Source organism: Magallana gigas, chromosome 9 (assembly GCF_963853765.1).
Source record: "Magallana gigas chromosome 9, xbMagGiga1.1, whole genome shotgun sequence".
NCBI classification, from domain to species: domain Eukaryota; kingdom Metazoa; phylum Mollusca; class Bivalvia; order Ostreida; family Ostreidae; genus Magallana; species Magallana gigas.
Genome location: NC_088861.1, coordinates 31,816,933 through 31,839,423, shown reverse-complemented (window position 1 = coordinate 31,839,423; position 22,491 = coordinate 31,816,933). Strand labels below are relative to the sequence as shown.

General features: G+C 35.0%; 1 long non-coding RNA gene across 11 annotated transcripts in view; it reads left to right on the top strand.

The window, feature by feature from the left end:
- The window catches only part of LOC105318959 (uncharacterized), a 28,872-nt gene that overhangs the window by 5,144 nt on the left and 1,237 nt on the right, over nt 1-22,491 (top strand). For 4 of the 11 annotated variants that reach the window (XR_010709264.1, XR_010709266.1, XR_010709267.1 and 1 more), the window contains 5 exons: nt 6,320-6,448; nt 6,737-6,822; nt 20,789-21,029; nt 21,156-21,272; nt 21,438-21,522. This is a non-coding gene — a long non-coding RNA (uncharacterized lncRNA). Of the gene's footprint in view, nt 1-4,773; nt 4,935-6,073; nt 6,096-6,319; nt 6,449-6,736; nt 6,823-20,788; nt 21,030-21,155; nt 21,273-21,437; nt 21,523-22,491 lie in introns of those variants that run through there. The other 7 variants (XR_010709270.1, XR_010709269.1, XR_010709271.1 and 4 more) reach the window with 5 other exon arrangements.

Here is a 22,491-nt window from a genome sequence, read left to right as displayed (position 1 = left end):
TACATAGAGGTTTCAACAGAATGTCCAATAATTGAATGAGACTTTGAGTTGGTGATTTGGGTCCTAGAACTACAATTGGTCTGAATGTTAGATCACCTGGTTTTAGACAGTTTATAAAATCTGAATTTTGAATTTAAATTGCCTCTCCAATAGTTTTTGACATGTGAATTTTGGGTAAGCCGTAGAATACACTTTCTCTGTAATCAAAGAATGTCAAAAACAAAGTTTCTTTGTCCGTTACGGAGAATGTGTCCTTGTGTTTTAGTAGTAGATTCTCTCTTTATAGTTCTACGATCTCGATTTCCTGGGATTTCTTTGTACAATTCTCCATATAAAGGCGATTTAACATTTTTTCAGACATTACTGTTTTGGTTTTCTGGCCTTGTACCAATATATATGGCTTTTGCAGCATGGGGAAAAGTCATTCTATACACATACAATCAAGCCTTAATCATTAACTTTCACACCAACACATCGATATTGTCCAGTATCTACTTAGACTTCTAAACTTTCAGAGTTTGATCAACAACATTCAATGTAAGGGGTTGATCAATACAGATTTTAGAATTGAATAGCTGATTCTATCCCTCAACAGCAATGGAGGAAATTTCAAATTTCCTTCCCCCGGATGCCGACTCAAGAACATCACACCTTCTACAGTCATTTCCTCTAGTTATCTTCAGCAAAGATTATGGCAGCTTCTAAACCACTAATTACTTAAGAACACTAAGAAACACAAACAACAGCAATAGTACTGCAAACATTTCACTGATTCCGCACATTTCGTAGATTAAAACCTTGGCCCCCAACATATCACATTGTACAATTTGTGTCATACTTTTCATTAAGACTGTTTTCTTTCCCGGCTCAGTTAGGTCCTTTATTGCAGCAAAAACATTTCATTTTCGTATAAACAATTTGTTGACACCATTCAGTCATCCATGTTAAAGGAAGCTATGGTTGACTTGAGTCGCTTAGATTAGGTCATTATGTGATGTTAGCTCATTAAAGATAACCTAATGCCTATTACAACTGATATTATTGTGTAAATTGGTTCAGTTCACATTGAAAGTAACCTTCAGCTTTAGCGAAACAATGCATTAGTTTTGTGACAAAGAATTGGAAATGAGATCACTGTTAATCCGCCATATAACGGCCCTGTTTAAATATGAGGACGCAGTCGCGCCTTACATGATGGGTATTCGTTTGCTGTTCCTTTGCCAGGCACGATATTGTTTTCGGCACATAACACAACGGCTTTTCTCCATGCAACCCTAACCATCTCCACAACCCCCTTAACCCCACCTCCATTTTTTGGCAGCAAATGACATTGTGTATAATTTTTCAGCCGCTCAGCAGGCTATCTGACTGCATGTGGACATCAAGCAAATATCAAATTTAGAAGAAAGGACACCCCTTTTGAATTTGATGAGGCTAAATTTTGCACTTGCTTTTCTTAAAGCAATACATTGTCTGCATGGCCAGTCCTATCAGAAGGATAAGTGAAGCTTGATTTAGAATCAAGTTTACCTAAATCATTATATTCAAAATTTTAATTTGATATAAGTATCTGATTTAGATGCCATTGCTTTTACATTCATTGTTCGGAGGTGCCAAGTTTTTAAGATTACATGCACTCCCGTATCCCCGTTTTGATTTAGGGATACCAATATAAGCTCCCTGGATTTGTTGAATTTGCATTTTAGGGATGTCCAACCATAAGGCATTAATGTCTGACTCTCACCCCTTTATCTAACAGGGAAGACCAATTTATACAGCCTCATTTTAAATGTTTTTTTCTTGGGGATGCTAAATTGTTAAGGCATATTACAGTACGCTCATGTATGTATTGCTCCCTTTTTTTTAAAAGATGCCAATTTGGGTTCCCTCATTTTATTAAGGCATTTCTAACACTAGTCTGCAATAATAGTAAGATCGACAACTATAGTCCTTTTTGTTTGCAGTTGCCTCCCCAGGTAGATGAATGATGCCATTATCTGTTTTTCTTTTATATTTTTGTCGATTTTATTATTCTCATTATTTTTTTTTCAACAGGCATACTGCCTTTGTTTTATCTATCTAAGTAAACTCCCAAATACTGCCCAACTGGTGGCACAGACTATGCTGTCGCATAATATCAAAGTGGACTTTGGCTTACCAGTATTTAATATATGAACATTTTAATTTGAGTAGGTCTAAGTTCAAAGATTTGCCGCAAAGAAGTGTACGTCTGTCAATTGTACTCATAGCAATTTATCTTGAAGGTCATATCTGTATTTATTTGTTTATACTTGTAGCAGTCATTGTCATCATCGCCAATAAAATCATCTCTAGTATGTAGTGCTTTTGGGAGTTGATTTTAGTCAACTCTATTATGCAGTCACTCTGGCAAACCGAAAATGAAAAAATGTTTGGGCCTAAGCACAAATCATTACCGCTGACAAGTCTTAGTTCTTGAATATAATAGAAAAATTCGATGTAATGTATGCTGAAGCAATGTTTTTTCATGGAAACTTATCTATAAACACTTTGAAAATAGTAAGATTTTATATAATATGAACAATTTAGATATTTATGTAGTCTCATGTATTCCTACGCCAAAGTTTAATATAGTCTCGTTCAACCAGACGTTCAGCTGTCTCTGTAAATCTATACTACTATATTAAAATAACAGACTCGAATTTTGGGGCTTTAATACCGAGAAGTCGGAAGAGTACTGTCATTTGTTTTGCATATTTTAAACATTATTAGCACTTGAAGATTACCAATATGCTTTTATTTTTTCTCAATCAAGCTTCGCTAATTAATAATCAACGAAATTTTCTTTAAAAAATCCCGAGATCATATTGATTTTTCGGATTTTACAATCTTGCGCATTACATTCATGCTAAATCACGGGAGACTCCTTAGTTTTTTGTTTCAACAATATCACATTTGCATGGATAAACTCAGAACGATATTACAAATACGTGTAAATTTTCATTGAAAATTTGTCATATATATATATTTTCTTTTCATCAAAGGATATACGGGAGGTAACTCTAACTCGGTGCATTTAATATGAACAATCCCGATAGTTCCGAATGTCAACTCGAAGCAAGTGAAAAACGTTGCTGGAGAAAGTGTTGAATTCTTCATTAACATGAATTAAATTTTTAGATAAAATGAATTTACAGACTCAAAATTGTTTATTATGAATAATTTGACTGTTATTTTCAATGCAGCTTCATTAATTTTCTCCAAAATCGTTTCGGAGCGATTCTGCAATTTTTTGCTACATTACGGGTATATGGGAGGCATTCTAACTGTAGTATAGGCCTGTCACGATACACAGAATATTCCAACTAAGCAGAGTGTAGTGAAATTTATAGATTATTGTAGGCTTAAAGCTTTATTATGTAAATGGCAACAATACGGTGTGTCTATGTAACTATCTATTTCGTAAATGTCCGATATCATATACAATGTCAACCCTTGCACGCACGTGTCAAAGTCTAGTGCTTGTCGGAGATTAACGGATACAGCTGAGCGTTTGGTTGAACGAGACTGGAGTTCAATATCAATAGTGCTTGGATCCATACAATTTTTAGAATTGTTTCGATTACTAATACATAGTTTGAAATCTATCTATAAATATTACACAACATGATTCATATGGGGTTTCTCTAAATTCTTGTCTGAAAAGTCTAATTAAAATTTATATTATAAAAAAGTGCGTAATTTAGATACAGACTAGAAACTAATTGCTACGCAAGGTATGTTGATTTTCAAATAAATGATAATCGATAAAATCAACTCCCGTCAGTACTTCAGTACTTTGATTTGTTACTCTAATCACCAATATATTAATTTCAAAAACGCGAAAAATTTTAAATGCTGTTTAAAGGTTATTTTTACCCCAATCTTTACTAGCATTGTATCAATGCTTTTAATCGCAGTATTGGTTTTAGAATAGTATCTCTTTTTGGTTCGTGGAGAAAGTGTTATCAATTCGTGTGTACAGGAATAGTTGGTATTCATTTTTATGCTGTTAACTTCTTTGGTTAGAGGTGTGTTCTTATTCAGCAGAATCTGAATGCAACTAGTGTTGGAATATTGTTATATAAAATTATCATCTGATTCTGATTCGAGTTCATCAGAATGACTCTTTCCAGTCGGAATATCTTAGTTTTCCTGGTTTTTTCTTTAAGGTTTTTTGATATTTTACATGCCAGGAAAACCCGGCATGTGAAATATCAAAATCGTTAAAAAAGCCTGCAAAATATCAAATATTTTTGACTAATTTCTTTCATAATCTTCAGAAAAAAACACCTTGTAATCTTCCAATACTTTGCGTGCCTCTCTATTACTAAGAGCTTACAAAATCTGATAATCCATTGTATGTACACCCACTGTCCTTTAAATATGGACTTCGCTATCTTACAGAAGAATGAAATGTATTCCCTCGGAATTCTACCTATTTATTTGCCTTGGTGTTTGTCTCCGCCTGACAAACATATATTAAAACCATCGGTATCATCACCCATTGACATTAAGCGTTCTCGAATGTCGTGAATGACTTGGGTGGCTAGTATAACGGTATTTTAAAATTATATTATTCTTCTGTTTTAATTATTACGTAAGTTTATTTATCATTGCTCTCCGCGAGCAATGGCATTACATAATTGACCCCGTTTAGAAAGATTGCTCCTTGCGAGCAATGCATATTATGTATATATAGGACGGGTAAAAAATTATTTTTCTATAGCGGGAGATACATGTGCAGTGCAGTTCAGCCAGTGATGTTTTGATATTTTATTTGTTAAACTTTGGATTGTTATCGTGATGTGAATAAACTGTAAATGATTTTACTTTGTATTTATATTAAACTAAAGCGTATGCTTTAAAGGTTGAAGCATTATAATATCAAGGATTTAACTGGGAATTACTAAAATGTGAGTTATCTACCTGTGGATTTCGTAGAATAGAGCCGTTTACCGCTCGACGGCGCTACATTAGCAAACGACTCACTTGTAAACACATTACTTGATAATGTTTGTATACTTTCTATAAAAAATGCCTCATCGTATCTAATTTGACTTTTTTTTTCTTACCCTTCAAATATCTTTTTATCCGTTATTAGCTTCCTCAACAAATGTCTTAGCTCGTGTTCCTCCCCGCTAGACACTTTTAAGCGTTGTATATTTTAGCATTCAGGTCTCAGATTAGTTTCTTTAGGTATCTTTGACTTTTCTATGTTGAGAAAAAAGTTATTCATAGATCAACGCCCCTCACCCCCCCCCCCCCCCCCCCCTTGCCAAAAAATTGATTTTCTCAAAGAAAAAGAATCTGATGCACATTTTTTTGTTTTTTGTAGGCCGAAATGTAAATGATTTGGGCTAACGTGTAAATTATGTGTAAAATATGTAAATTTGATATCAGTCTTTGAAGCGCTTGGATTTATTCTTTCAAACCTTATCCCGCGGGTAACAAACGGTGATACGGAACAACTGGACGACTAAGCGTATCAATGAATATAACTATACATGATCTCGTTGCTAGCAACGAAGGGGTCTTCTGTCCAATTGTTTCAAAATGAAATGACCTGGCCTTTTATCTTCATCAACGAAACGTATCTGGAAATGGTGGTGGTGGGGGGTGTAAATGGTCTTCAAATCGGGCAAGTCGGAAAGATTGTTTTTAGGGCTGACAATATAACTCATTTTAGGGAACATAAAAGCTCATTATTTTTAGTATATTTTGTCCAATACTGCTTTTCCATCTTTTTTTCAAATTTGAAAAATTTAAAATAAATTCTTTTTTACTTCTTGTCCCTTCAAGTCTCTAATTGAAGAGTAAAGAATTATCATGTATAGGTAAATAACGTTTCGATGTACTTAATTGTTACTTAAATGTTTGTTTTAAGTAATTTTGTGCAATGAATGGATACATTAGATTATAAACATGTCATAAAAGGATATTTAAAAAAAAAGAGTAAAGCCCGAGGGGTCTAGATACTTTGGGACAGGAGATGGAAAGGGGGGTTGTCGGACCTATCCTCAAGCATCTGTGGTATTTGTCGGATATGGCAAAAATGTAGACGTCGGCAATATAAGGTATAGTTAAAATTGTCTACTTATCAATAGTGGTTAGTTTAGATATTTTGTTTTTATTAGAAAATTGACCATCTTCAACTCTACCATCAGGTACATTACGCGGGTAACTTCTAGTAAGATTATGTCGCCTAGACTTCTAGATTGTGGGGACGGGATGTTTGAGGCACAATTATCATTATATATCACAATAAAGCACAACATATTTTTAACGATGGTTACTGTAGTTGATGGATGACCTAGATACAGGGCGTATGTGAAAGAGAAAGAATGATGAACGGAAACTGAACCTTACGCAAAACCGACTACAAGTCTTGTTTGTCTTAAGCTGGCTCGACCCTTATTCCATACCACAAGTAAATAAATGAACATTGTTGTTTCTTGTTTAAATGAATTCATCCTTGGTAGTGTTTTCTTACTTGTTAATAACTCGATTATGCACGGAATATATTGTCTTTTAACAGTTCGATGATCCGCCCCTTATGATATATATATTTTCACTTTCTTTCTGAAATGCATCGTATTTTATCGATCGTTACTTTTTCAAGGTGTGCTTGTAATCCTAGTTTGTGATTAAAAAAGTAAGTTTCTTTTTTACATGACAAAATTGTTGAATATAAGAGTGAATAAATTTATACTTGCAGCATTGAATTAGGAACACGCAGGTACTATGATCTACTGCTGGATACATATGTTTGTTTTGCTGACCCTGATGGTGTTTTACAAACAGGTACTTTATATATATGAACATTGGATTTGACATGGGTTGTTTCCCATTAGTCATTTGCAGAGCTACCCAAATGCGCAACCAATACGCAGTACATTGAAGCTGTATTGGTTAAAAAAAAAATAATAATTACAGTCCTTTTTTATATAAATTATTAAAAAGATTATAGTATATGTAGCGGTTAGCTTATTTTATTGTCTCGCCTATATTTACAAAAATCAATATATGCACATCTAACTACCTGATGATTTGTCATACTGCCATTGGTTGCTTTGTTTTAAAAAAAATTCATCATTATTTATACTATGTAACTTTGTTTAATGTCCGGGTGTATGTTAGTTTGTTTTGTATGTACTAAGTACTCATAACTTATACATCTAAAATCATAATTTTTGCTACTTTAAACGTCGTTAAAGATAACAAGACTTGTCAAAATAATTTGTAGCCGTGTTAACAGTTCAACGATTTTGCTGTACATACGTGTACATAACATGTGTAAACATAACATGTGTAAAGAGACATCGTACATTGCCGTTTATTCTTGATAGCGATGAAACTATGATTTACGCACTTATTCCAAGCCAGAAGCCGGAGATACAGTAAGTTTAAGCATATCTTTTACAAACTAAACCATTGCAAAGCATTAGAATTGCATATACCAGAGTGGAGGGTAATCGTGTTAAAAAATCCAGACATGTAAACTTGTAAATCCGAATAAGAAGCAATCGTGTTGATGTATGAGCCCGAGTATGAATATGTATAATTCTGATCGTGTAACCTATAAAACTCGGGCATAAACACGTGTAAGATTTGACATAGTTCCTTCGCATGATGCACATTTTGCAACTTTATTGTTTACATTAGTTGATTAAACCTTCAACTGTGCACCCTTTCAATCCGTATTTTCTGCATTTGTTACTTAGGCTCGGCAATAGCACATCTGACATGATACAAATTGACAAATGAAAATTCTACAAGTTTGTCGAATTTTTACATGACCTTATATGGCAATTGCCTTGCTGCGGGAAAAGGCATGCCGTAATCGCCGGAATGGACGAAAAATAAACATAATATTCAGCTAAACTGTTGCAATAAGCTTGCAATGAACGACACCATTTCTATCGAAAATACCGGTATTATTTTTATTAAAAAAATTCAGGTATGATTGAAACTGGACCAAACAGGAAGAGATTCATGTATAAAAAAAATCGTTGCCGATGTGACGAATGCGCTAATTTCCGTAATATAATTCTCATGGTATTATAAATGGAAATACCCTATATCTTATTTCTCGATGGTTACTGTAGTTACTGTAGTTACTGTAGTTGACATGTAATTTAAACTTGAATATAAGTTAATGCGTACTCTTTTCTCTTGGCTGTCAAAGAGGTACCTTCATTGTACCGATTACTCCTTGAACAGTTTTCAAGATAGGCAGATCAATTATACATATATCAGAGATATGCAAATTGCTAGGATTTTGATTTCTGATAATTAATGAAAAAATATCATCTGTTGAACTTAGTCATTTTTGGGCAAAAACATTGCATATTATTGATATAGAGACCACTGTCTTTAAATAGTTTGTTTTTCTTATCGATAACTTTGCAACTCAGCTGGCCGACCCCGTTTACTTTTTCGCAGGTTGTGTGTGTGTGTGTGGGGGGGGGGTTCTTGTCCAAACTTTGTGGTAGCGATAAGGATACTTTTGGAGATAAAAATGATAAAATAATACTTTCTATGAAATGTTTTTATCCAGAGATAATATGATTATAGGCCTATCTAATATTTTTTTCATTTATTCCGTCCCTATTCCGGCGATTACGGCATGCCTTTACCTGCAGCTAGCTTTTTTTCCATCAGTGACGTCACTGTTTCCATATATGGTCATGTCAAAATTCGACAAACTTGTAGACTTTATATTTGTCAATTTGTAACATGTCAGCCGTGATGTTTCAGAAAACGGAAATTACAAATGCAGAGATTACAGATGGAAAGTGTGTAATATAGTAGCAGGTTACATGTAAATAACAAACAGCATTTTACAGCTGCAATTAAGCTTCTGTTGGGAAAATTAGATTAAAGGCCTGTGGGGTCAACTCTAAATTTTTTATCCCGGAGTGTCTTAGGTTATACGATCAAAATTACACTCATTCATACTTAGGCTCACAAATTAAAACGATTGCATATTTGGATTTACAAGTTTACAATTCTGGATTTTTGAACACGATTACCCTCCATAAACCAGAGCACTGGAATATCATACCATAGCATACAATCTCATAGATTCTCATTTGTCATATCATACCATAGCATAGCATACAACATGATTTAACTCGGTTTGAAATGCTTTTATTAAAAAAAATGTTCACATTTCAGAGTAGTGGTAATCTTTTTTTCTTTGAAATGTATAAAACTCTTCTGCGTATGGAAGCTTTTTGTTCAAATCTTAACACGCCATAGTGTAGCCTATCATATCATTATGCTCTTCATTTCAATTTCTCACAGTATATCATACAAATCTCATAACATTGCATTGAAATTTCATATTATTTAAATCTCATAGCATACAATTGTAAAAGATATGCATGGAATGACTGTATAAAGGCCGAAATATTATATATATCAAAAGAAAATGCACAAAACCTATTGAATAAAAGTGCAAATTCATGACAAACGTTATGAATACATCAAGTCAGCAACGAGTGTCAAGTGTACAATTGGGTGTAAGAAAATTAAATGGTCTGTTTACCCCTGTGATCATGTTTATTTTTGTTTCTATTTTAGCTTTATGTTCATCACCAAACATTATGCTCTTTTCTGCCTTTTTTCCTCTACTTTCATATCTTAAAAGAAACATGTAACCCAACGCTGCATAAAGATCATTAAGAGTTTTGAATACAGCACTTAATGCTACAAAAGTTGGCCTCTGCAACCGCTTTTAATCATATGTAGATTCGTCCACTGTTTAAATGCAATTATGTACAACATTAGACATTGTACATGTAATTGTATTCTTTAATGATAAGTATCTTTTAAACGGCGTTTATCATAAACGATTGTTAGAGATATTTTCAATTAAATTCTCAATATCACGTCACAATCACTAAATCTAATAGAGTCTCACATACGTCATTAATACATACTTTATGTAGACTAAGTGCATGTACATGTAGTAGCGGACCTTGACATAAGATAGCATGTTAAAAGACGTTATTCATCATTATTTAACGTGCACATATTTCTTGAAATGACGTCACAGTTATATAGTGTGTGGTGTATAGGCTCAAGTTATTTTTAACCACCTACTTAGGGTAGACTTTAAAAAAAGTTGGAGCTACATGTAGAAAACGTACCATTCCAATCCGCTTTAATTATCGTTTTAAAAGTAAGAAAAACGTCTATGTGCGTATTTTTTGAAGGATTTTTTTAATTTTTTTAACTAGAAGAAATGTTTAATTACACTGTTTTAATTTTGTTTTTTATTATTTTGTAATTAAACCTCAAAATGATGTACAAAACACGTTTTCTTAGAGGTTACGCGTGGTTTTAATTTGAGAACTTTAAGACAAATAACGCAAAACCACTTTGGCACGTACCCGCGTAGAAAACAAACTCAATGACTGTATTCTTACTACATACAGTTGTTTTTATTTTTCAGAAATTTCAATTTCGGATTGAATCCGTTACCTTTTTGCATTTTAATAGTATTTCCGGAATATTTAGTGTACTTTCATGGCATGGGCCTACTTTACAGACCCTGAAACGTACTACTACACCAAAAAAGCGTGCGACTTTCATGCGAGAAACGTTTCGTGTAAACCGTTTGGCGTTTCGTGTGAATCGTGAAGCGTTTCGTGTAAACCGTTTAGCGTTTCGGGCAAAGCGTGCAGCGTTTCGGGCAAAGCGTGTAAATCGTTTCGGGCAAAGCATCTAATTGTTTCAAAAAAGCGCTCGTGTTAAACATTACTTTAAACTGATTGGCAAAATTCCTTTGAGATATTCTCGTGAAAAAAAATCTATAAGAAATGATATACTTATCTTTTTACAAATTTGAATTAATTTCTAACAAAAAAAAAGAAAAGAAGAGTACGCGTATTGAAAGAAGACTAGTTACTGAGACTATTCGGCTGTGTACAGCCAGTACACATAATCTCGGACATCGGGTAAGACCTGCACCTGGCTGAACCTGTCAATCAAACTCTGTGTATTCGTTTTCATTGGATGGTCACGCGTCTCTTTTTATGTCAATAGCCAATAGAAATCAAAGACCTCAAGGTAGTCGGAATCAGTATTTGATGATGCACACAATTTCAATGATAGATTATTTAACATTAATTTGAACAAAATTAAATGTAAACAAAGAAAGAAAATATACTGTTCATTTCTATGAAATGCGGGAAGTAAATTCTTCTGAATCCCGATTAAAAATATTTCTACAAGTTATTATTTTAATTATTTAAACACTGATAATGGAAAACAACAAGTAATTAACACACTGAAATTTTCCTAAAATGTACACATGCAATTAATTATTATGGGAATCTATATGCATGGTACTTAATTCAAATAGATTATGATAGATATATTGTACGCCGTTATGCGGGGCGCGGTTATGTATACGAATTTTGAGACAAAAATCTAAATCATTTTTTTATTTTTTGTTCTTTCCGAAATCCAAAATAGTAATGACAACTTTCTTTATTGTTTAATCCATTGATTTTTCTCTGTGATATTATTGTCGGAACATTTATTTACGCGAATGATTCGACATAAAAAAAAAATTAATCGGTTGTTTTATCCTTATGTGACTAATTTCATTTTAAATAAATTATCAATGTAAATAATTACAGGTTTATTTACAGTTAGTATTTTTACATCGTATTCTCTGAAACCAATGTGAGAAGAAAAAACAAATCCCGCCGAATACTGAAAAACCGATTTCAGTTTGTAATCATACGGATTTTATTTTTGGTATTGAATATTGTGTTACGGTAAATTTTTTCTCTGGAATTTTTATTATTTACGGGACTAATAAGAATCATGGATATTTCTTTTAAGCAATAAATATATTTAGAGAAGTAATATTTTTGGCTAATTCTGTGAATAAATAATTTTTTGCTTTAAATATAAGTACCAAATTAATTTAATTAATCAATTCAATACATAGGTACATATATGTTTCTAATATTAGTATTTATATTATTTCGTGTTTTCTTAAAATTAATTCTTACTAACAGAGTCAGGGTAAAAATCCGAGAGGACCCGAATCGATCAGAATAAAATCGTGTCCAAAGCGTGTGAAAAGCGAGCAAATCGTTTCGTGCGAGAATCGTTTCGTGTAAACCGTTCAGCGTTTCGTGTAAATCGTTTAGCGTTTCGGGCAAAGCGTGCAGCGTTTCGTGTAAACCGTTCAGCGTTTCGTGTGAACCGTTTAGCGAGCGTGCAGCGAGCGTGTGGTGTAGTAGTACGTTTCAGGGTCTGTAATTATCATATTTTTTGTGCTGTTATAGTCCCGCATAGAGTAAGTCTTGCATTGATACTGTACTTTTTTGATCTGTGTTATATCCCGAGTGTCATAATGGTGTAGCCATTTCTTAAATGTGTTTAATTATGCATAACGTGATTTCGTTAATTTCTACCATAGTCTAAATTTAGTAACAGATGTTAGCAACAGAGTAGGAGTTCACATTGTTTTCCTGCGAATATTTTATGTACGACATATTGTCAGTATCATATGCCGGTATCATCTAAATCATGTAACAATTACAGCCTTTGTATAACAATATTTTCAGTAAGGTTGTACAGCAAGCAATATTGTCAACCTCATGCTCAATATATCTCATAAATAATTAATACTTATAAAATGAACAGTTGAAAAATAGATTACATTGGATTGAAGTAAGCATGTTTATTGTATACATCATATACATTGTCAGCTCTCTAAAAGTATGTTGTTTTTCTTTTTCAGATTCTTACTACTAGTTTATAAAAAAAAAAACCTATGAGTATTGTCATACCACAAGGCTTCACAGTAAGACGTCTGGTGTAATTTAGCTAGCATAATGCCACAGTCAACATAGGACGACTTAACACCTACCGTGTCCGCTCCACAGCCTGAGAATATGGAGTTACAGCAAGCGCTTACAGACACGTGAAGGGGTGACAACGAGAGAACACAGAACCTTGTCCGAAAAAGGATTGATGTATTGATGTATCATCAGTCTCGAGTAGACCATCTGTCAGCAAACAAGAGTTGGAAAAGATCTTGACAGTTTACCTAACACAACTATGTGTGAGGAAACAAATATTGAACTACTATCAAAACGTTTATTTGAAGTCTATAAGACGTATGATAATTTAAGTTCCGATTTCCTGAACTCTCTCATCGGACACAAGAAAGACGACGGCTAGTCTTACGCTCATTTAAGCCACATATGCTCAGCGTGTAGAACGATTCGTTAAGAAAATGGATAGTGTTCACAGATTTCGAGAACTAAAAACTAAATCCAACAACTTTAAATCTGCAAGATCTTTAATCACGTCATCGAGTGTGACATCTCTCCTCGGAAGACAACGAGCTAAGCGCGAAGTAAACCAAAGTGACACTTGTGTTTGCAGAACAGGAAGCTATGATAAACCAATAACAAGCTATGTTAAAGGCAAAGTTGGACGTCTTTCAGTCAGAAAAAAACTGCCGTAGCTGACGCCAAGTACCTTGTATTGAAAGAGAAATTAGATCTCAAGGATGAAGACTCCGTTTGTGATGATAACAACAACAATGATATTCTCACTAAATACTTTTGTTCTCAACATATAGAAAATAAGGAAAATACTGACACACAAACAGGAAGTGTTCCTCCGGCGTTAAATATACAAGAGAGCCTTGACAATACTGACACACAAACAGGAAATGTTCCTCCTGTGGTCAATGTACAACGGCGCACTGACAATACTGACACACAGACATGAAGTGTTCCCCCTGTGGTCAATGTACAACAGTGCACTGACAATACTGACACACAAACAGGAAGTGTTCATCCTGTGGTCAATGTGCAACGGCGCACTGACAATACTGACACACAGACATGAAGTGTTCCCCCTGTGGTCAATGGACAACGGCGCACTGACAATACTGACACACAGACATGAAGTGTTCCCTCTGTGGTCAATGTACAACAGTGCACTGACAATACTGACACACAAACAGGAAGTGTTCATCCTATGGTCAATGTACAACGGCGCACTGACAATACTGACACACAAACAGGAAGTGTTCATCCTGTGGTCAATGTGCAACGGCGCACTGACAATAATGACACACAGACATGAAGTGTTCCCCCTGTGGTCAATGTACAACGGCGCACTGACAATACTGACACACAGACATGAAGTGTTCCTCCTGTGGTCAATGTACAACGGCGCACTGACAATATTGACACACAGACAGGAAGTGTTCCTTCTGTGGTCAATGTTCAACGGCGCACTGACAATACTGACACACAGATAGGAAGTGTTCCTCCTGTGGTCAATGTACAACGGCGCACTGACAATACTGACACACAGACAGGAAGTATTCCTCCTGTGGTCAATGTACAACGGCGCACTGACAATACTAACACACAAACAGGAAGTGTTCCTCCTGTGGTAAATGTACAACGGCGCACTAACAATACTAACACACAAACAGGAGGTGTTCCTCCTGTGGTCAATGTACAACGGCGCACTAACAATACTGACACACAAACAGGAAGTGTTCCGCCTGTTCTCAATGTACAACGGCGCACTGACAATACTGACACACAAACAGGAAGTGTTCATGCTGTAGTCAATGTACAACAGTGTACTGACACCAAGATCGGCGCAACTACTAGGGTATATACAAAGCGTGAAGATCAAGTTATTCTATCCACAGAGACAACTCGACTATTGATCACAAGCTCGTTAAATGCATATGTTCCAACTTTTCAGCCAGCAAACCATAGTAGTCCTGCACAGCCAAAACTATCACAAGTGAAATCATCACAACTGGTATCATTGCAACCATCACAACCTATACCATCAAAAACTTCACAGCCGGAAGCATCACAACCTGCAATACCCAGTGAATTTGCCAACAGCATGAATCAGAAAAATCTTCTACATTGGTCACTTTTGATAAACGTTTTGAGACGCATCAGTCAAGGAAGGATAGCTTTAAGGTTGTTACTCAAGAACTGAACCCAAATTTAAGAGAGGAACTGAATTTACTGATCCACTACCTGGGACCTTACTCTAGAAAACATGCCGTGGGCATACGTACTGCTAATCTCAACAACCAACTGAAAGCATTGGAGAAGTTGGAGGAGTCGCTTTGATGACCGGTGTGGAAGCCCAGATAAAAGCTATAAAAGCAAGATTGTCAGAATAACCAAAATTGACCTGTAATGACAGTAAGCAACTATTCGATTTGGCATACTTATTAAGTGAACTGCAGATGTAGGATCTTACCCTCAACAGATCATTTGCATATCTAGATTTGTCCACTGGCATGCGCCCAATTGTTCCAAATTAACTTGCAGGAGAAATTGACACGTGCAACCAATTAAATTTTCAAAAAGGAGTGACATATCCACCGTTTACCTACCTTGTATAATTTGTGAAATGAGCCGTATCCGGTGTGATCCTAGTTTTGATTACCAAGGAGCGTGCAAAACCAGTACTAACTGTTCAAATTGTTCTAACTTTTTGATCGGTTTTTGACGTAAAGACTCTGTTTACAAACTCAATGTTCAGGTAAGAAAACAGCTGTAAACACAGCACAAAAAGATTCCATTAAATGGTTTTAATCCCACAAAATATGAACTTATTTATATTCCAATTCATTTCCACATGCAGAGATTCGTAGGAGACGTCCGTGAAAATTCTTAGTCTCGACGAATCTCGTTGAGATTGGTGGACGATAGCAGAACAACCGAAACAACAAGTTTATGACAAAACAAAATCGAAAAACAGATTTTTGAATGTTTTACTTGCAAATGGAAAAAAAAATAAACAAATGACAACTTTATTCTTTGATTTGGTTGAATTTAAACAGGGCTGACACTTTTTTGACATGTTTAAAACACTGCTTGATGGTGTACATATTCATCGGTGGCTACTCTCCGTATCATATCAAATGTACGTCCACAAGACACTCACAACTTGTTCGATCCCTCTGAAAAGGCAGTGAGTGCCTAACCTGTGTCTTCCTAAGGGTTGTGACTTTGGAGAAGATATCTGTAGGTTTTGTATTTGGAAAATATAAAGTTGCGCCAAAAAGTGGACATAAGATTCAAAATTTGAGCTTTGTGTGGCAGTCCTAGCGCAGCTTGGGGAGATGCTATTTAAGGATCTCGACCTTCCTTTAAAGGACATCAAGTATTACTCTGACATCAAAGTGGTACTGGGGTATTTATAAAATGAACGCAGACGGTTTTATGTTTATGTTTGCAACCGTGTATCCAGGATACGGAAGAGTTCCTCTCCACTTCAGTGGAATTATTTAGCTACAGAAGAAAACCCTGCTGACTAGGGAACTCGTGGACTTTTGCCAACAACTTTGCGATAGCTTATAATTAAATGGACCAGACTTCCTCAGAGAAAGTTTAAAAAATCCCAATAATGAGAAGTTATCATTGGTATATCCAGAGCAAGATACAGAGATACGACCGGAGAGTGTGACTTTAAAGACCATATAAACCATGTAAACTTTAGGCTTCAATCGCTTGCTTTGGGAGTTGGTTGAGTCTAGTGCGTGCCATAACACTGATCAAGAGAAGGTACTGAAAGAAAGGAGATGAAATATCTCGTCTAGATTCAGAATTGTTGTTAATCAAAGAGGTTCAACAACAATTTTATTAGTAAGAAATAAATGTATTACATGCCGGTAGACCACTGCCAAGTGACAGCACAGTTGTGGCTCTGTCTCAATACCTAAATGATGGCTTGCTGTGAGTTTGCGGTCGTATCAATTTGTGTTACTTACCTGTCTGCGAAAGGACACCTACCCTGATACCTGGCCAGAGTCATATCGCTCGGCCTTTAGTTCGCCATCGTCATGAGAAAATTAACCGTCAAGGACGTTATCTTATCAAAGGTGCTATAAGAGGTGAAGGTGAAGGACTATGGATAACTGGAGGGAAACGCTTAGTGTCATCTATCATTCATCATTGTTACATGCAAGATAAGAAGAATGCCAATTATTCATAAGATGGCGCAGATCTTCCCAAAGACCGGCTCCCAAAGTCACCACCCTTTACCTTTGTAAACCTGTGTTTGGACCCTGGACTATCATCACAAGACGCACAAGAGGGGCAGTGCAAATTCGAATCGCTGGGCTGTGTTATTCACTTGTCTGTTCAGTAGAGTGGTCCACATCGTGGTCATTGAAAGAATGACCTCTTCCTCATTCGTTAACTCTATAAGACGGTTCGTTGCAATATGTGGTGCAGCTTCGGAATTTAGATCAGATAGAAGGACAAACTTTGTAGGGGCTGCCTCAGAGTTAAACATTAACAGAGCGAATGTTGAAGACAGCAGAATGAAGGCATTTCTGGAGGACAAGCGCATTATCTGGAAGTTTAATCCTGCGCATGCATCAAATTTTAGCGGCTTGAAAAGGATGATTGGCATTGCGCGTCGTATTCTTGACGCAATACTTACGAATACAAAACATGGAAAGCTGACAAATGAGGTGTTGACGACTTTTATGACAGAAGTCATGGCTATAATGAATTCAAGACAATTAGTACCTGTATCCAGTGATGTTGAAGCACTATTCATCCTATCATCGCAGATGATGTTGACATTTAAGACTCAGGAAGTACCTACTGAATTTAAAGAACTTGTTGAGAAAGGCATATACCGCAGTCAATTAAAAATTGTCCAGGTCACGGCGAATACTTTCTTGAAGCGCTGGAAAAGTGAGTACTTTTCTACCTTGCAACCACGTCTGAATTGCCTTGTATTTCGTTTTATGGATTTTTGAGATGGTTAACGGTTAGTTATTGTCATTTTTTCATCAGACCGGGCACGGAAGTGATTTCATCGCTGACATTGTGAACATATATAACATGAACTTGTTTTTTTTTTGTGTGTGAAATAATGTTCAGTTCATACATGTGTTTGCTACATACAAGTAGTGTTTACTGTGGGTTGTTTTTTTAGCTCACCTGAGCTGAAAGCTCAAGTGAGCTATTCTGATCACATTTTGTCTGTCGTGCGTCTGTCCGTCTGTCCGTAAACTTTTCACATTTTCAACATCTTCTCAAGAACTACGGGGCCAATTTCAACCAAACTTGGCACAAATCATCCTTAGGCAAAGAGAATTCAACGTTGTGAAAATTAAGGGCCACACCCGTTTTCAAGGGGAGATAATTAGAAATTAAAGAAAAATTTCGAGAAATTTTCAAAAATCTTCTTCTCAAGAAGCAGAAATCCAGGAAAGCTGAAACTTGTGTGGAAGCATCCTCAGGTAGTGTATATTCAAAGTTGTGAAATTAATGACCCCCGGGGGTAGGGTGGGGCCACAATAGGGGGTCGAAGTTTTACATAGGAATATATAGAGTAAATCTTTTAAAATCTTCTCAGAAACTAATCAGCCAGCAAAGCTGAAACTTGTGTTGAAGCATCCTCAGGTAGTGTAGATTCAAAAATGTGAAATTCATGACACCCGGTGGTAGGGTGGGGCCACAATAGGGGGGTCGAAGTTTTACATAGGAATATATAGAGTAAATCTTTAAAAATCTTCTTCTCAGAAACTAATCAGCCAGGAAAGCCGAAACTTGTGTGGAAGCATCTTAAGGTAGTGTAGATTCAAAGTTGTGAAAATCATGACCCCCGAGGGTAGGATGGGGCCACAATAGGGGGTCAAAGTTTTACATAGGAATATATAGAGTAAATCTTTAAAAATCTTCGACTTAGAAACTAATCAGCCAGGAAAGCTGAAACTTGTGTGGAAGCATCTTCAGGTAGTGTAGATTCAAAGTTGTGAAAATCATGACCCCCGAGGGTAGGGTGGGGCCACAATAGGGGGTCGAAGTTTTACATAGGATTGTAAAATAGAGTAAATCTTTAAAAATCTTCTTCTCTTTGAATCTAATCAGCCAGATGATTCTTTATAATTGTTAAGACTTTGGCTCCAGTAAAATTCTTCGGCCTCACAAGAAGGTTCAGAGTTTGATGTAGCTTTATATCCCATATATAAACAATTGTTAAGGATCTTTTTGAGAACTGCAATACTCAACATGTGATATGACTATGTTCCTCAGGTGAGCGATGTGGCCCATGGGCCTCTTGTTTTTTTGTGTTTTTTTGCAATGTAAGGTTTTTTAGGGTGATAAAATGAGACGGGGAGTGTATTGTTACAACGTAGAGTTGTTCCCCTTTATATATCTGAAATTTCAATTCTTGATTGAATCCGTTACCATTTTGCATTTTAGTAGCATTTCCGGAATATGTAGTGTACTTACACGGCATGGGCCTACTTTAATTATCATATTTTTTGTGCCATTATAGTCACAGATAGAGTAAGTCTTGCATTAATACTGTTTTTTCTTTGATCTGTGTTATATTCCGAGTGTCATAATGGTGTAGCCATTTCTTAAATGTGTTTAATTATGCATAACGTGATTTCATTGATTTGTACCATAGTATAAATTTAGTAACGGATGTTAGCAACAGAGTTAGGGTCCGCATTGTTACCCGCGTCTTACGTAGTCAATCGAATATTTTATGTACGACTTGTTGTCGGTATTATCATCTCACTTATGTAACAATTATCTAGTCAATTTCTGTATACTCATACATGTACATGTTGCAGCCTTTGTATAGCAATATTTTCAGTAAGGTTATACGGCAAAAAAATATAGTCAACATCATGCTAGAATGAACTCATAAATAAATAATACTTATAAAATGAACAGTTGTCAAATAGTTTACATTGGATTGAAGTGAGCATGTTTATTGTATACATCATATACATTGTCAGCTCTCTAAATGTATGTTTATTTTCATTTTTCATTTTCTAATTAGTAATATATACATATACTATGTGTATTCATAACAAAAAATAAAGCAGTGTCAAACCACAATGCTTTACAATGATCTTGCCATTTTTCAATGATATTAATTTAAAATTTTCTGTTACGTACTTTGATTATTACTAAACATGATAAGGTTGCTAAATGGTAAACCATTTTTTTTAAATATCAGATTTGCCATAAAATTGTAAGTAATACAATATGATTTAGGTCATAAAGTATTATTGTGTAAAAAAAAATCGAAATCAATCTAAATATTTGATCACTAACCTATATATTTATATAGAGTTCTTCGTCTATCTAGCCAACATAGCCCAAAATGACCATGATAATCCAGTCCTCTTATGATGTTATTAATAATCCGTGTTAATTTGTAATCAATTATGGCACATGCATGTATACAGTGTATTTCAGAGAAGTTCTAAATACTGTTTATTTTCTACATCTAATCCCATGCCATCCTGTAGTGATTCCTATAAGACTACGGGTTATTTTCGCAATTCTACACTTGCTTACGCTGACAATGAAAGCAAAATACGCGAAAAATAAAATATGGCCGATATTTCCCTGTTTATAGTATATCGTGTATTTTAGCAGTGGTCCTCTAAGGACATACCGTGCAATTAAGTGGTTTCGTCTTTCTTTGTAGACTTTTCTTGAAATACGTTGAAGTAGATTTTGTCAAGATTTGGAATCGAACCGTCCTCTGCAGAACTAAATTTCCTTCTAAAATGGGCAACATTTCTAATACTTGACATAATCAACTTATTATTGCAGCAGCAGCTCTGTTTTTATGATTTGTTTGTATATTAAAAGCTACAAACTCATAATGAAAAATTCATTTCACTTATTTTGAAATATTTTGTAGTTAGTATATAATATACTATTTAATATATCTTTTAATTTAGGTATGCCCATTCACAGGATGTCAAATTTCAACACTCACAGAAAAGTACGTTGATCAGTGCCCTTTGGACGCGGAATCATGGAAAATGGCGGCAAAGCAAAAGAACTGCGAATCAATTGAACAGGAGTGTTCACAGTTAATTGGATTAAATAATCAACAATATATATTCCAATACCACTGTCTTATAAACTCTTGGGGAAATGCCACTATCGAAGTTTGTGCACTGAATCGCTCGATCTTTGGTAATAACAAGTACTTTGTTATCAAATAAAAATAAATACAGATGCCTTCCTAATATTTTTAAATAACCATACAAAACTGATTATCGTTTTATTTGATAAATATTTACAATTAATTTTGAATGCTAGGTTATTGTGCAGAATACGATGCTGCGGGGGGATTGGTACAAGACAACTACGATCTAGATTGTCAACAACGTCATCCACCGTGCCCAGCTTTGTATAATTCAGCCGAAGCTTATCTGTGTAAATTGTGATTCCTTAATTTTTTAAATTTTATTCAAATAATTTGAAAGTATAAATAATTATTCAAAATATCGTTTTAAGGAACATGGCAGGTGATTGGAAAAGAAAAAAAAAACTAATACATTTTTTCTGTATGGATTTCTTATTTTATTTTTGTTTCGACAGATCAATCCTGCTACGATTTAGTATACAGAAAACGTGCAAACAAAATCACAGCTGGTCCAAAGGGATCATCATCATCATCTGGACGGTATAATTTTTTTGGCAATCAATATAATGAGACCTGATGTACAAGCTATACATTGCAATAGTTTTAAATAGTAGACTTGCTTGTCCTCAGAGCTTGTTATTATTTTGCATAATTTTTCTTACTTGCTTATTATGATACGTTTTATTGAGTATAAATTTCCAGGACTGCTAATGTTAACACCAAAATATATCATATAACCAATATGATCTGAACATTATGAACACTCTGATTTGCCACTTTACAGAAAATTGTACAAAAACCATAAAAAAAAAAGAATAAAGTTGTTATCTTCAAATATTAAGTTTTTTAAAGTTATAATTAAATCCTTATTAAATTAAATTTAAAAAAGTAACCATTGGCCAAAGCCCACCATTTTTAGCCTGGCTCTGCTGAAAGCAAAGTCCTGGCTGTAGGCAGGCAAATCGCCAATGTTACTATAAATAGCACAACTTCAAAAGTAAACAAAAAACCAAACAGCGTCAAAGTAAAAGCTTCCGATATACCAAATAGTTACACAAAGAGCCATGTTTTGTTAAAAGTGTTGGCATTTTGTTTCTTTTATTTTAATTTCGAGAGAATTGTCTATCTTTTTTTTTAGTTTTCTTATTAATATTTTGTTTTAGAAACAAGACTATGCATTTTGGATACATATAATGCGCATGAATTTTCACGAACTACTTTGCTGCGCGTTGAAGAAATGGGGATTGAATATATTACACTTGAACTTTTTTCTACTAGACGGACATATTTTTGTTTATAGCCGCTTACAAAATTTGGTCGCTTTCTGACGCTTTGCCGACATTAAAAGCATTTGAGAGAGAGACAGAGAGAGAGAGAGAGGGACAGAGAGAGAGAGAAAGAAAGAAAGAGATTGATTTTCAGTCTTTACCACACAATATGCATAAAGACACACCAAAAGAGCCCGGCTTTCAGTACTTCAGTACTTTGATTTTATTATTAAAATGATAA